The sequence below is a fragment of the Nerophis lumbriciformis genome, linkage group LG20 (assembly GCF_033978685.3).
Source record: "Nerophis lumbriciformis linkage group LG20, RoL_Nlum_v2.1, whole genome shotgun sequence".
In the NCBI taxonomy this organism is placed as follows: Eukaryota; Metazoa; Chordata; class Actinopteri; order Syngnathiformes; family Syngnathidae; genus Nerophis; species Nerophis lumbriciformis.
Genome location: NC_084567.2, coordinates 39,198,031 through 39,211,947, shown reverse-complemented (window position 1 = coordinate 39,211,947; position 13,917 = coordinate 39,198,031). Strand labels below are relative to the sequence as shown.

The 13,917-nt window shown below is 44.7% G+C and overlaps 1 protein-coding gene across 2 annotated transcripts in view; it reads right to left on the bottom strand.

Moving 5' to 3' along the window:
* Positions 1–12,261, bottom strand: part of gsna (gelsolin a) — a 110,111-nt gene extending 97,850 nt beyond the window's left edge. The window contains exon 1 of one of the 2 annotated variants that reach the window (XM_072915358.1): positions 12,040–12,261. The gene's annotated coding sequence lies outside the window, so the exon portion shown is untranslated. The remainder of the gene's footprint in view (positions 1–12,039) is intronic. The other variant, XM_072915359.1, reaches the window with a different exon arrangement.
* Between the last annotated feature and the right edge of the window lie 1,656 nt (positions 12,262–13,917).

Genomic DNA, 13,917 nt, shown 5'->3' with positions numbered 1-13,917 from the left:
GGCAAGAACGCTGTCGGGTGTTTTCTTTTCAAATGTTCGTTCATAGCCGTTGTGCTGCTATGATAGGCCATTTCCGCTCGACACAGTGTGCATACAACAACATTATTAGGCCGTTTATTGAAATACTCCCACACTTTTGACGACTTTTGGCGTGCTTTTTTCCCCTCGCTCGCACCGCTCGCATCGTCTGCTTTGCGCTCCGCCATGACGGTAGTGTGACGTAAATATGCGACGCATCGACGCACAAAAACGGCGTCGACGTATTTACGTAACCGATGACGTCGACTACGTCGACGCGTCGTTTCAGCCTTATGTGTGTTTAAATAATATATACACATTTAGCTGTAAAAACCTGCTGTACAGTATGTGTCTTTGGGTCCCTTTTTTTCCAGGAACACTAATACCAAAAGTCACAATGTCCCAAAGAATTCTAAAAACTTTATGACAGACCACCTAAAAAAAAAACAGAATGGAATTTTACAGTTTTTTACTGAATAGGACCCCCAAAATGTACATGAAAATAAAGAAAGTGGGATTTACAATATTAACTATGAACAATAAAACACTGATTTTTGTTCATTTAACAAATGTGAAAGAAGGGAGTGGGGAGGCGTGGCCGGGAGACCGACAGCGAGGCGGGGAACACCGGGGCCGACTCCGAGATGGCGGCGAGGTATCGACGCCGTAATAAACGTCAGGTGCGTGGATCGCCCGGCTGGGCACAATTGTGTAATCCCCTCCCAGTGTGTAAAAGGGCGCCGGCCGAGAACGACGAGACAGAAGGAGTTGGAGAGACGCGAGCAGTGCATGAAGAGCGGAAGCGACCGAGAGCGAGACGAAGACGAGGGCCGCTGAACAGCAACCGGAGGAGCGAGCGGTTTGAGGGAAGAGGAGCTGAAAAGCGACGCGGCCTGCACAGAAGGGTTATTGAAAAATAAACAAAGTGATAAAACTGCCGCAGTCATGTCCCTCTTTGGTGGTCCATGGAACCCGGATGACAGTGAGAGACTGTCACAACAACATAAAAAAAACAAAAAACTTATGATTGACGGATAGGCGGTATAGCTCGGTTGGTAGAGCGGCCGTGCCAGCAACTTGAGGGTTGCAGGTTCGATGCCCGCTTCCGCCATCCTAGTCACTGCCATTGTGTCCTTGGGCAAGACACTTTACCCACCTGCTCCCAGTGCCACCCACACTGGTTTAAATGTAACTTAGATATTGGGTTTCACTATGTAAAAGCACTTTGAGTCAATAGAGAAAAGCACTATATAAATATAATTCACTTCACATCTGAAGTTGATGTAGACTAGGGATGCGCGGATAGGCAATTATTTCATCCGCAACCGCATCAGAAAGTCGTCAACCATCCGCCATCCACCCGATCTAACATTTAATCAGAACCGCACCCGCTCGCACCCGCCCGTTGTTATATATCTAATATAGACGATGCAAGGCATTAGTGAGGTTATAAAGCTTTTGCCTGTTAAAGAAAAGAGACTTATCCAATGCAGCACAGACATTCGCGTGCCACACTGTCACGGCCCAGACGCACACCAGTGCGCAATCATATGGGAGCCGCGCCGAGCGCACCTCCAAGCGCGTCTCGCTGCCGGCGACGGCCGGGTATGGGCCCGACGCTCCAGCGCCATCCATTTTCAGGGCTAGTTGATTCGGCAGGTGGGTTGTTACACACTCCTTAGCGGGTTCCGACTTCCATGGCCACCGTCCTGCTGTCTATATCAACCAGGGTGAGCCCCACCCCTTTCGTGAGCGCACTGCGCGCGGGGTGACCCCTGTTACGCGCCCCCGGCAACAGGGGTGGCGGGCAGGTAAGCTGCGCGCGCGGAGCGCGCGGAGTGACCCCTGTTACGAGCCCCCGGCCACGGGGGTGGCGGGCAGGTAAGCTGCTTACCTGCTGCGCGTGACGCCGGCCGCGGCGAAGGCGGACGAGGCGGGGTGTCGGTGCGGTGGGCGCGGTGGTTACCCTGGACGTGCGTCGGGCCCTTCTCGCGGATCGCCTCAGCTACGGCTCCCGGTGGGGCCCTCTCGGGGGAAGGGGCCTCGGTCCCGGACCCCGGCGAGGCGTCCCTTCTCCGCTCCGTAAAAGTGTCCAGCTCTTTTTTTTTTCTTCTTCTGTTGTGGCATATGCAGCAGGTGCCTGCTCGTTTTTCGTATGTGGGTAACAACATTTAACTATGTATATATATTTCCGAATTGGTTTAACTGCCACCCGCCTGAATCTATTTAAAATCGAATCTTTTTTTTATTTCAACCGCCCGACCCGACCCGCGGATAAAATCTAATTTTTTTTTTATTTCAACCGCCCGATCCGCGGATAATCCGCGGACTCCGCGGTTGTGTCCGCAAACCGCGCATCTCTAATGTAGACTCTAGAGATTTAAGCGTTAAATAAATAAAGTATGCATGCCCTGGCACACCATTATCGTCATTTCATGACCAAAGAAAAATAACTTTTTACACTTTTATACTGAAATAAATACACCTACAACTTATTAAATACAAATATAGAAAAAATGAAAATCCATGCAAAACTGGAACATAAGTGCCTGATAGCAAAGGAGCTGGTCTGATCTCTTGGTGAGGTGGATCGCTGCAGTCAGCCTAATTTTAGAACTGTCTGCATTACTTTATTCGTAATAAATAAATAAATGATCGACGTTTACAAATTGATTTTTTAATCGTCCATGTCCGAATTGGGATGCATCTGAAAATCGATTATTTTCCCCCACCTCTACTTCTTTTTAAATGTATTACTTGGTTATCATTTAATTTATATAATTAAGTCATTTAAATCACAAGTCTGTTCAACTTATATGTCACAAAATTCAGAGGTGGGTAGTAACGCGCTACATTTACTCCGTTACATCTACTTGAGTAACTTTTGGGATAAATTGTACTTCTAAGAGTAGTTTTAATGCAACATACTTTTACTTCTACTTGAGTATATTTATAGAGAAGAAACGCTACTTTTACTCCGCTACTTTTATCTACATTCAGCTCGCTACTCGCTACTAATTTTTATCGATCTGTTAATGCACGCTTTGTTTGTTTTGGTCTGTCATAGTGCCTGCGTTTCAACAAATACAGTCACTGGTGACGTTTCACTCCGTTCCACCAATCAGATGTAGTCACTGGTGACATTGGACCAATCAAACAGAGCCAGGCGGTCACATGACCTGACTTAAACAAGTTGAAAAACTTATTGGGGTGTTACCATTTAGTGGTCAATTGTACGGAATATGTACTGTACTGTGCAATCTACTAATAAAAGTTTCAATCAATCAATCAAAAGTGTGAAGGAAAAAATACCCTTTTTTTATTTCAACCGTACATCCCGTCAAAAGCCTAAAGACTGACTGCACAGTTCCTGTCTTCACAATAAAAGTGCCGCTCCATCGCAACTGCGCTTTCAAAATAAGAGTCTCCGAAAGCCAGCGCAAACAAGCTAGCAAGCTACGGAGTTTGCCGCCAATGTATTTCTTGTAAAGTGTATAGAAACGAATATGGAAGCTGGACAAATAAAATGCCAAAAACCAACCACTTTCATGTGGTACTAGACAGAAAGGAGGAACTTTTTTTCTCCTCCATTTGAAAACGTGGACGCTATCATCACTACTGTCTGATTACAATCAATGCAAGTCATCAGAATCAGGTAATACACCAACTTATATTCTTGTCTTCATGAAAGAAAGGAATCTATATGTGTTAAACATGCATGTATATTCATTAAAACACCTTTAACATGTAAACAAAAACGGCAAAATAAATAAATATAAATTATATACTGTATATATGTGTGTATATATATATATATATATATATATATATATATATATATATATATATATATATATATATATATATATATATATATGATATGTGTGTGTATGTTACTCATCAGTTACTCAGTACTTGAGTAGTTTTTTCACAACATACTTTTTACTTTTACTCAAGTAAATATTTGGGTGACTACTCCTTACTTTTACTTGAGTAATAAATCTCTAAAGTAACAGTACTCTTACTTGAGTACAATTTCTGGCTACTCTACCCACCTCTGACAAAATTCCATAAAAATATTTGCATGCTTTGGTTATTTTTTTTACAAAAATATGCATGTTTTTTTTACAAAAACATGCTTTTTTTTCTTTTTTTTTACTACAAAGTTTGCATGTTCCTTACAAAAATATGCATGTTTTTCATTCTTTAAACCATTTAAGCACCGGCACTGTTTTTTTTTCTATCGTGAGTAATAACAATAATAGCTAATGTTTGTTTAATAGCTTTTTATAGACACGCTGAAGAGCTTTCTAAACTAAGAATGTCAATTCTGTCCGCTGCAACGCCAACAACACGACTGCCAAAAAGGATGACTGTATTGTTTCCAATCAAAATATGCACAGAAAACATCTGACTGAGATGTATGTTTTTTTTTAAAGAATATTACTATATTACTATATTGCCAAAAGTATTTGGCCACTCATCCAAATTATGACAACCAGGTGTCCTAATCACTTGGCCCGGCCACAGGTGTATAAAATCAAGCACTTAGGCATGGAGACTGTTTCTACACAAACATTTGTGAAAGAATGGGCCGCTCTCAGTGATTTCCAGCGTGGAACTGTCATAGGATGTGCAACAAATCCAGTCGTGAAATGTCCTCGCTCCTAAATATTCCAAAGTCAACTGTCGACTTTATTATAAGAAAATGGAAGAGTTTGGGAACAACAGCAACTCAGCCACCAAGTAGTAGGCCACGTAAACTGACAGAGAGGGGTCAGCGGATGCTGAAGCGCTTAGTGCAAAGACTTTCTGCAGTTGCTACAGAGCTCCAAACTTCATGTGACCTTCCAATTAGCCCACGTACAGTACGCAGAGAGCTTCGTGGAATGGGTTTCCATGGCCGAGCAGCTGCATCTAAGCCATACATCACCAAGTCCAATGCAAAGCGTGGGATACAGTGGTGTAAAGCACGTCACCACTGGACTCTAGAGCAGTGGAGACGCCTTCTCTGGACTGATGAATCACGCTTTTCCATCTGGCAATCTGATGGACCAGTCTGGGTTTGGAGGTTGCCAGGGGGACGCTACATTTCGGACTGCATTAAGTTAAAGTTAAAGAACCAATGATTGTCCCAAACACACACTAGGTGTGGTGAAATTTGTCCTCTGCATTTGACCCATCCCCTTGTTCACCCCCTGGGAGGTGAGGGGAGCAGTGGGCAGCAGCGGTCCCGCGCCCGGGAATCATTTTTGGTGATTTAACCCCCAATTCCAACCCTTGATGCTGAGTGCCAAGCAGGGAGGTAATGGGTCTCATTTTTATAGTCTTTGGTATGACTCGGCCGGGGTTTGAACTCACAACCTACCGATCTCAGGGCGGACACTCTAACCCGGGCCTGGCCAATTATTTTGACTCGGGGGCCACATTTAGAGAAAAAAATGTGTCTAGGGGCCGGTATATCTATTTTTAGGAACACTAATAGAAAACCTCACAATAATGTCTGATTGAATGCTAAAAACAATATGACAGACCGCCTTAAAAAAGCGTAATGGAATTTTACATTTTTCTATGAATGATAAAACACTGAATATTGACAAAATATGAATGTCACACCCCCTTTCGATCGACATATTTTACAATCAAGTGAAACGCAACAAAAATGCAACAAACAGTGAAATATGAACGCGAAGGGTACAAAATAAACCCACCTACAATCTGATACATCTGATATTTGCTGAATTTCCCCCAGGGATCAATAAAGTACTTTCTATTCTATTCTATTCTATACATCACTAAGCTTTAGAACCTTGTTGTGAAAATCTCCTTCCGCGTCTGTGGAAACGCTTACCGCCCACACTGCTTGGTGCCTCGTCTGAGCTGCTGTGACGTAGATTACCATAGTAACTAATTAGATGACCATAGTAACGTATTAGATGACCATCCATCCATCCATCCATCCATCTTCTTCCGCTTATCCGAGGTCGGGTCGCGGGGGCAGCAGCTTAAGCAGGGAAGCCCAGACTTTCCTCTCCCCAGCCACTTCGTCCAGCTCCTCCCGGGGGATCCCGAGGCGTTCCCAGGCCAGCCGGGAGAGATAGTCTTCCCAGCGTGTCCTGGGTCTTCCCCGTGGCCTCCTACCGGTCGGACGTGTCCGAAACACCTTCCTAGGGAGGCGTTCGGGTGGCATCCTGACCAGATGCCCGAACCACCTCATCTGGCTCCTCTCGATGTAAAGGAGCAGCGGTTTTACTTTGAGCTCCCCCCGGATGACAGAGCTTCTCACCCTATCTCTAAGGGAGAGCCCCGCCTCTCGGCGGAGGAAACTCATTTCGGCCGCTTGTACCCGTGATCTTGTCCTTTCGCTCATGACCCAAAGCTCATGACCATAGGTGAGGATGGGAACGTAGATCGACCGGTAAATCGAGAGCTTTGCCTTCCGGCTCAGCTCCTTCTTCACCACAACGGATCGATACAGCGTCCGCATTACTGAAGACGCCGCACCGATCTGCCTGTCGATCTCACGATCCACTCTTCCCTCACTCGTGAACAAGACTCCGAGGTACTTCAACTCCTCCACTTGGGGAAAGATGTCCTTGAATTGTGAGGGATCAGACAAAGAGCAGCTCGAAGACCTCTATGAAGAACACTAACAAAGGACCCAGATTTCTCTCGCCCGGACGCGGGTCACCGGGGCCCCCCTCTGGAGCCAGGCCCGGAGGTTGTGCACGATGGCGAGTGCCTGGTGGCCGGGCCTGTCCCCATGGGGCCCGGCCGGGCACAGCCCGAAGAGGCAACGTGGGTCCCCCCTCCAATGGGCTCACCACCCATAGCAGGGGCCATAGAGGTCGGGTGCAGTGTGAGCTGGGCGGCAGCCGAGGGCAGGGCACTTGGCGGTCCGATCCTCGGCTACATAAGCTGGCTCTTGGGGCGTGGAACGTCACCTCGCTGGGGGGGAAGGAGCCTGAGCTAGTGCGTGAGGTGGAGAAGTTCCGGCTAGATATAGTCGGACTCACTTCGACGCACAGCAAGGGCTCTGGAACCACTTCTCTTGAGAGGGGCTGGACTCTCTTCCACTCTGGCGTTGCCGGCAATGAGAGGCAACGGGCTGGGGTGGCAATTCTTGTTGCCCCTCGGCTCAAAGCCTGCACGTTGGAGTTCAACCCGGTGGACGAGAGGGTAGCTTCCCTCCGCCTTCGGGTGGAGGGACGGGTCCTGACTGTTGTTTGCGTTTACGCACCAAACGGCAGCTCAGAGTACCCACCCTTTTTTGGATTCACTCGAGGGAGTACTGGAGAGTGCTCCCCCGGGTGATTCCCTCGTTCTACTGGGGGACTTCAACGCTCATGTTGGCAGCGACAGTGAAACCTGGAGAGGTGTGATTGGGAAGAATGGCCGCCCGGATCTGAACCCGAGTGGTGTTCTGTTATTGGACTTTTGTGCTCGTCACAGATTGTCGATAACAAACACCATGTTCAAACATAAGGGTGTCCATATGTGCACTTGGCACTAGGACACCCTAGGCCGCAGTTCCATGATCGACTTTGTAGTTGTGTCATCGGATTTGCGGTCTCATGTTTTGGACACTCGGGTGAAAAGAGGGGCGGAGCTTTCTACCGATCACCACCTGGTGGTGAGTTGGCTGCGATGGTGGGGGAGGATGCCGGACAGACCTGGCAGGCCCAAACGCATTGTGAGGGTTTGCTGGGAACGCCTGGCAGAGTCTCCTGTCAGAGAGAGTATTAGATGACCATAGTCACTAATGAGATGACCATAGTAACTAGTATATCATCCATAAGCGCAGATTCCAACCATTGAAATATTTTGTATAGTTAAAGACTTACGGTCATTAGAAAACATGACTGCACATCATAATGGCAGCTACACTTTCCATCTTAAAGATCTAAAAAAATATTTGGGAATGTTTGGCGGGCCAGATTGAAAAGCTCAACGGGCCGCATGTGGCCCCCGATCCTTAATTTGCCCAAGTCTGCTCTAACCACTAGGCCACTGAGTAGGTTTGTAGGCATTGTGACATTTGGTGGAGGAGGAATTATGGTGTGGGGTTGTTTTTTTAGGAGTTGGGCTTGGCCCCTTAGTTCCAGTGAAAGGAACTTTGAATGCTCCAGGGTACCAAAACATTTTGGACAATTCCACGGAATGGCACTTCAAGTTTATATGTGAGTAAAGGCAGGTGGCCAAATCCTGTGGGAATCTTAACTAAGATTGCTCGCCAAATAAAAACTATATTGCTTTTTTTTTGGTCTCCTCTTTGGAGCGTACACAAACATCCAAATCCCCGTCTACCACGCAGTTGTCGAAGGCCTCTCAGGGTGGATTATCACCGATGAGATAGAGGATTTGGATCTGGATGGCAACAGTGTGTCTATATCTCCTCCCCACACAAACAATCATGGCTGCTGATACCTACTCACTCAGGATGTTGACACTAACTTCCTCTGTCTCCCTCATTATTTGCTTAGACGTTTCTGTGGCAACAGCAGAAACTGTGAATGTCATCCATGTCTGATGATGTCATTGTTCAGTGTTGGCGTTGACGCACTTTTTGTGTCTTTTTACTCATTGAAATCAGAAAGGACTGTCATGACTTGGTCTTGGGTGTGTGCTTTTCCGGGATGCAACGGAAAGTTGGCTCGGGCGAGACGGGAATGAAGGTACATGATTTATTTATTATTATCAAAAAAAAAAGGAATAAATGAAAGCGCGCACAGTGGCGGAGAATAAACTATGAAACCAAAAGACTATAGCAAAAAAAGTACAAATGAAAAGCACGCACAGTGGCGGAGAACAAACTATGAAAAACAAAAAGACTATAAACATGGAACAAAAACTTACTTTGACAAGGGACGTGAAGCAGGATCTTAGAGGATGAAGAGAGTACACAAGCATAAATGTGGAGAGGTCGTCAGAACGACAAACTGAAAAGAATGAACTTAAATACTATGGACATGATTAGTGAAAGCAGGTGCGTGACTCAAAACGTGAAACAGGTGCGTGACGTGACAGGTGAAAACTAATGGTTGCTATGGTGACAAAACAAAAGTGCACAAAAAGTCCAAAACCCAAAACGAACATGACCAAAACAAAAACATGATCACACAGACATGACAAGGACGCGCATTTCCGGAAGCCCGCGCGTCCACTGGACGCGGATTTTTATTTTTATTTTTACCTACTACTTTGTAGGTCAACAAACGGGGCAAATATGTGCCTTTTGAAGTGTTAAAGGGGAACATTATCACAATTTCAGAATGGTTAAAACCATTAAAAATCAGTTCCCAGTGGCTTATTTTATTTTTCGAAGTTTTTTTCAAAATTTTACCCACCACGCAATATCCCTAAAAAAAAGCTTCAAAGTGCCTGATTTTAACCATCGTTATATACACCCGTCCATTTTCCTGTGACGTCACATAGTGATGCCAACACAAACAAACATGGCGGAAAGAACAGCAAGCTATAGCGACATTAGCTCGGATTCAGACTCGGATTTCAGCGGCTTAAGCGATTCAACAGATTACGCATGTATTGAAACGGATGGTTGTAGTGTGGAGGCAGGTAACGAAAACGAAATTGAAGAAGAAACTGAAGCTATTGAGCCATATCGGTTTGAACCGTATGCGAGCGAAACCGACGAAAACGACACGACAGCCAGCGACACGGGAGAAAGCGAGGACGAATTCGGCGATCGCCTTCTAACCAACGATTGGTATGTGTTTGTTTGGCATTAAAGAAAACTAACAACTATGAACTAGGTTTACAGCATATGAAATACATTTGGCAACAACATGCACTTTGAGAGTGCAGACAGCCCAATTTTCATCAATTAATATATTCTGTAGACATACCCTCATCCGCGCTCTTTTCCTGAAAGCTGATCCGTCCAGTTTTGGAGTTGATGTCAGCAGGCCAGGGAAGCTAGGGTCGATAGCTCGCTCGTCTGCGGGAACAAACTGCCGCCATTGCTTGCCGTGCTACCGAGGACCTTTGTCCCTGAATTGCTCACACACTCCGGCAGATTCAATGGGGGTCTGGCGGCAGATTTCTTTGACTTTATCGTTGGAAATGCATCTGCTTTGAGTGTCGCAGGATATCCACACATTCTTGCCATCTCTGTCGTAGCATAGCTTTCGTCGGTAAAGTGTGCGGAACAAACGTCCAATTTCTTGCCACTTTGGCATCTTTGGGCCACTGGTGCAACTTGAATCCGTCCCTGTTCGTGTTGTTACACCCTCCGACAACACACCGACGAGGCATGATGTCTCCAAGGTACGGAAAACAGTCGAAAAAAACGGAAAATAACAGAGCTGATTTGACTCGGTGTTTGAGAAAATGGCGGATTGCTGCCCGATGTGACGTCAACGCTCCGAGAGCGAATACTAGAAAGGCGTTTAATTCGCCAAAATTCACCCATTTAGAGTTCGGAAATCGGTTAAAAAAATATATGGTCTTTTTTCTGCAACATCAAGGTATATATTGACGCTTACATAGGTCTGGTGATAATGTTCCCCTTTAATGTGCGAGGAGTGTTCAAAAGGAGTCTCTTGGAGAAGTGGCTGACAAGTTACACTGCAAAAAGTCAGTGTTCAAAAACAAGGGAAAAAAACACAAAAATTAAGGGTATTTTACTTGAACTAGGCAAAATTATCTGCCAATAGAACAAGAAAATTTGGCTTGTCAAGACTTTCCAAAACAAGTAAAATTAGCTAACTTCAATGAACCCAAAAATACCTTAAAATAAGTATGTTCTCACTAATAACAAGTGCACTTTTCTTGGTAGAAAAAAAGAGACCTTTTTGTTCAATATGTTGAAAAATATTCTTAAATGAAGTAAATGCTAGTGCCATTATCTTGACATAATGAAAAATAAACAAATTGATAAAACTGCCGCAGTCATGTCCCTCTTTGGTGGTCCATGGAACCCGGATGACAGTGAGAGACTGTCACAACAACATAAAAAATAAAAAAAATAAACTTAGAATTGATGGATAGGCGGTATAGCTCAGTTGGTAGAGCGGCCGTGCCAGCAACTTGAGGGTTCCAGGTTCGATCCCCGCTTCCCCCATCCTAGTCACTGCCGTTGTGTCCTTGGGCAAGACACTTTACCCACCTGCTCCCAGTGCCACCCACACTGGTTTAAATGTAACTTAGATATTGGGTTTCACTATGTAAAAGCACTTTGAGTCAATAGAGAAAAGCACTAAATAAATATAATTCACTTCACATCTGAAGTTGATGTAGACTCTAGAGATTTAAGCGTTAAATAAATAAAGTATGCATGCCCTGGCACACCATTATCATCATTTCATGACTAAAGAAAAATAACTTTTTACACTTTTATACTGAAAGAAATACACCTACAACTTATTAAATACAAATATAGAAAAAACTACTGGCACGGTAAAGTTTAGCTCCATGAAGGAAAGAAGAAAGTGAATGAATGTTTATAACTGAATCAATTACATAGGCATAAAAATGTGTTTTCTTTTGTATTATTTAAATTTAAAACCCAACAACATTATGATTTGTGCAATTTCAGAATGTGCTAGTTCTTATTTTTAAACAAAGAAAAACAATCTGAAGTTGTCTTTATTCTTAAGTTATCGTGCCGTGATTTCACCAGTCCGGCCCACTTGGGAGTAGATTTTTCTCCATGTGGCTCCCACCCAGATCTAAAATGAGTTTTGACACCCCTGGCTTAGACGTTTCCGTGGCAACAGCAGATGTCTCATCCTGAGAATGTCATCCATGTCCGATGAGGTCATTGTTCTTTAATTTGCCACACAGCCTTGCCATCCTGCATTACAGTTTATGTCCTTATATGGCAACAGCTGTCTGCAGTATGTAATTGCTGGTACTAGTTAATAAAGCAGGACTAAACAGGCCACCGTACAGAGCTAAATCCCCGTTAGTCTCCACCGGTGTGAATGAAGGTTATATCCCATTAATAAAACAACAATATGGTCCGAACATTGGAGTGATTGAGTAAAAATTGGGGCGTACCTGACAGAGCCCGGAGGTTGTAATGTGAAACAAAGGGAGTCGTGGGAGAGCCGCAGTGAAGGCTTCAAGCTGCTGCGGGGGAAGGGAGGCGTCGAGTCGGCGTGGCAGCTGAGCGCAGAGCGGCCGTTTTAAAGCCGCTTGTCCCGGGACACTCCCCGCTATGACACGCCCTCTGCCCGGCCAGCACGGAGGTCATGTACCTAAGACCGATATCGTCCTCTTTTTCAAACATGAGAGTCATAACCTCACCTTTTTTGGTATATTATTAACCCAAACATATATAAAGGTTGTATTAAACTTATTTAATCTTTTTTTTTTTTTGTTACACTTCCGGTATCCAATACAGTGTTCCGGTTGCACTTTATCACCATCCACTGGTTGGGGTGTGAAATTACAACAGGGTAAACTTTGTTTCTCATGAACAATTTTGTGTAAACATTTGTCTTTACAGGTAAAAGCCAGTAAATTAGAATATTTTGAAAAACTTGATTTATTTCAGTAATTGCATTCAAAAGGTGTAACTTGTACATTATATTTATTCATTGCACACAGACTGATGCATTCAAATGTTTATTTCATTTAATTTTGATGATTTGAAGTGGCAACAAATGAAAATCCAAAATTCCGTGTGTCACAAAATTAGAATATTACTTAAGGCTAATACAAAAAAGGGATTTTTAGAAATGTTGGCCAACTGAAAAGTATGAAAATGAAAAATATGAGCATGTACAATACTCAATACTTGGTTGGAGCTCCTTTTGCCTCAATTACTGCGTTAATGCGGCGTGGCATGGAGTCGATGAGTTTCTGGCACTGCTCAGGTGTTATGAGAGCCCAGGTTGCTCTGATAGTGGCCTTCAACTCTTCTGCGTTTTTGGGTCTGGCATTCTGCATCTTCCTTTTCACAATACCCCACAGATTTTCTATGGGGCTAAGGTCAGGGGAGTTGGCGGGCCAATTTAGAACAGAACTACCATGGTCCCTAAACCAGGCACGGGTAGATTTTGCGCTGTGTGCAGGCGCCAAGTCCTGTTGGAACTTGAAATCTCCATCTTCATAGAGCAGGTCAGCAGCAGGAAGCATGAAGTGCTCTAAAACTTGCTGGTAGACGGCTGCGCTGACCCTGGATCTCAGGAAACAGAGTGGACCGACACCAGCAGATGACATGGCACCCCAAACCATCACTGATGGTGGAAACTTTACACTAGACTTCAGGCAACGTGGATCCTGTGCCTCTCCTGTCTTCCTCCAGACTCTGGGACCTCGATTTCCAAAGGAAATGCAAAATTTGCATGGTTGGGTGATGGTTTGGGGTGCCATGTCATCTGCTGGTGTCGGTCCACTCTGTTTCCTGACATCCAGGGTCAACGCAGCCGTCTACCAGCAAGTTTTAGAGCACTTCATGCTTCCTGCTGCTGACCTGCTCTATGGAGATGGAGATTTCAAGTTCCAACAGGACTTGGCGCCTGCACACAGCACAAAATCTACCCGTGCCTGGTTTACGGACCATGGTATTTCTGTTCTAAATTGGCCCGCCAACTCCCCTGACCTTAGCCCCATAGAAAATCTGTGGGGTATTGTGAAAAGGAAGATGCAGAATGCCAGACCCAAAAACGCAGAAGAGTTGAAGGCCACTATCAGAGCAACCTGGGCTCTCATAACACCTGAGCAGTGCCAGAAACTCATCGACTCCATGCCACGCCGCATTAACGCAGTAATTGAGGCAAAAGGAGCTCCAACCAAGTATTGAGTATTGTACATGCTCATATTTTTCATTTTCATACTTTTCAGTTGGCCAACATTTCTAAAAATCCCTTTTTTGTATTAGCCTTAAGTAATATTCTAATTTTGTGACACACGGAATTTTGGATTTTCATT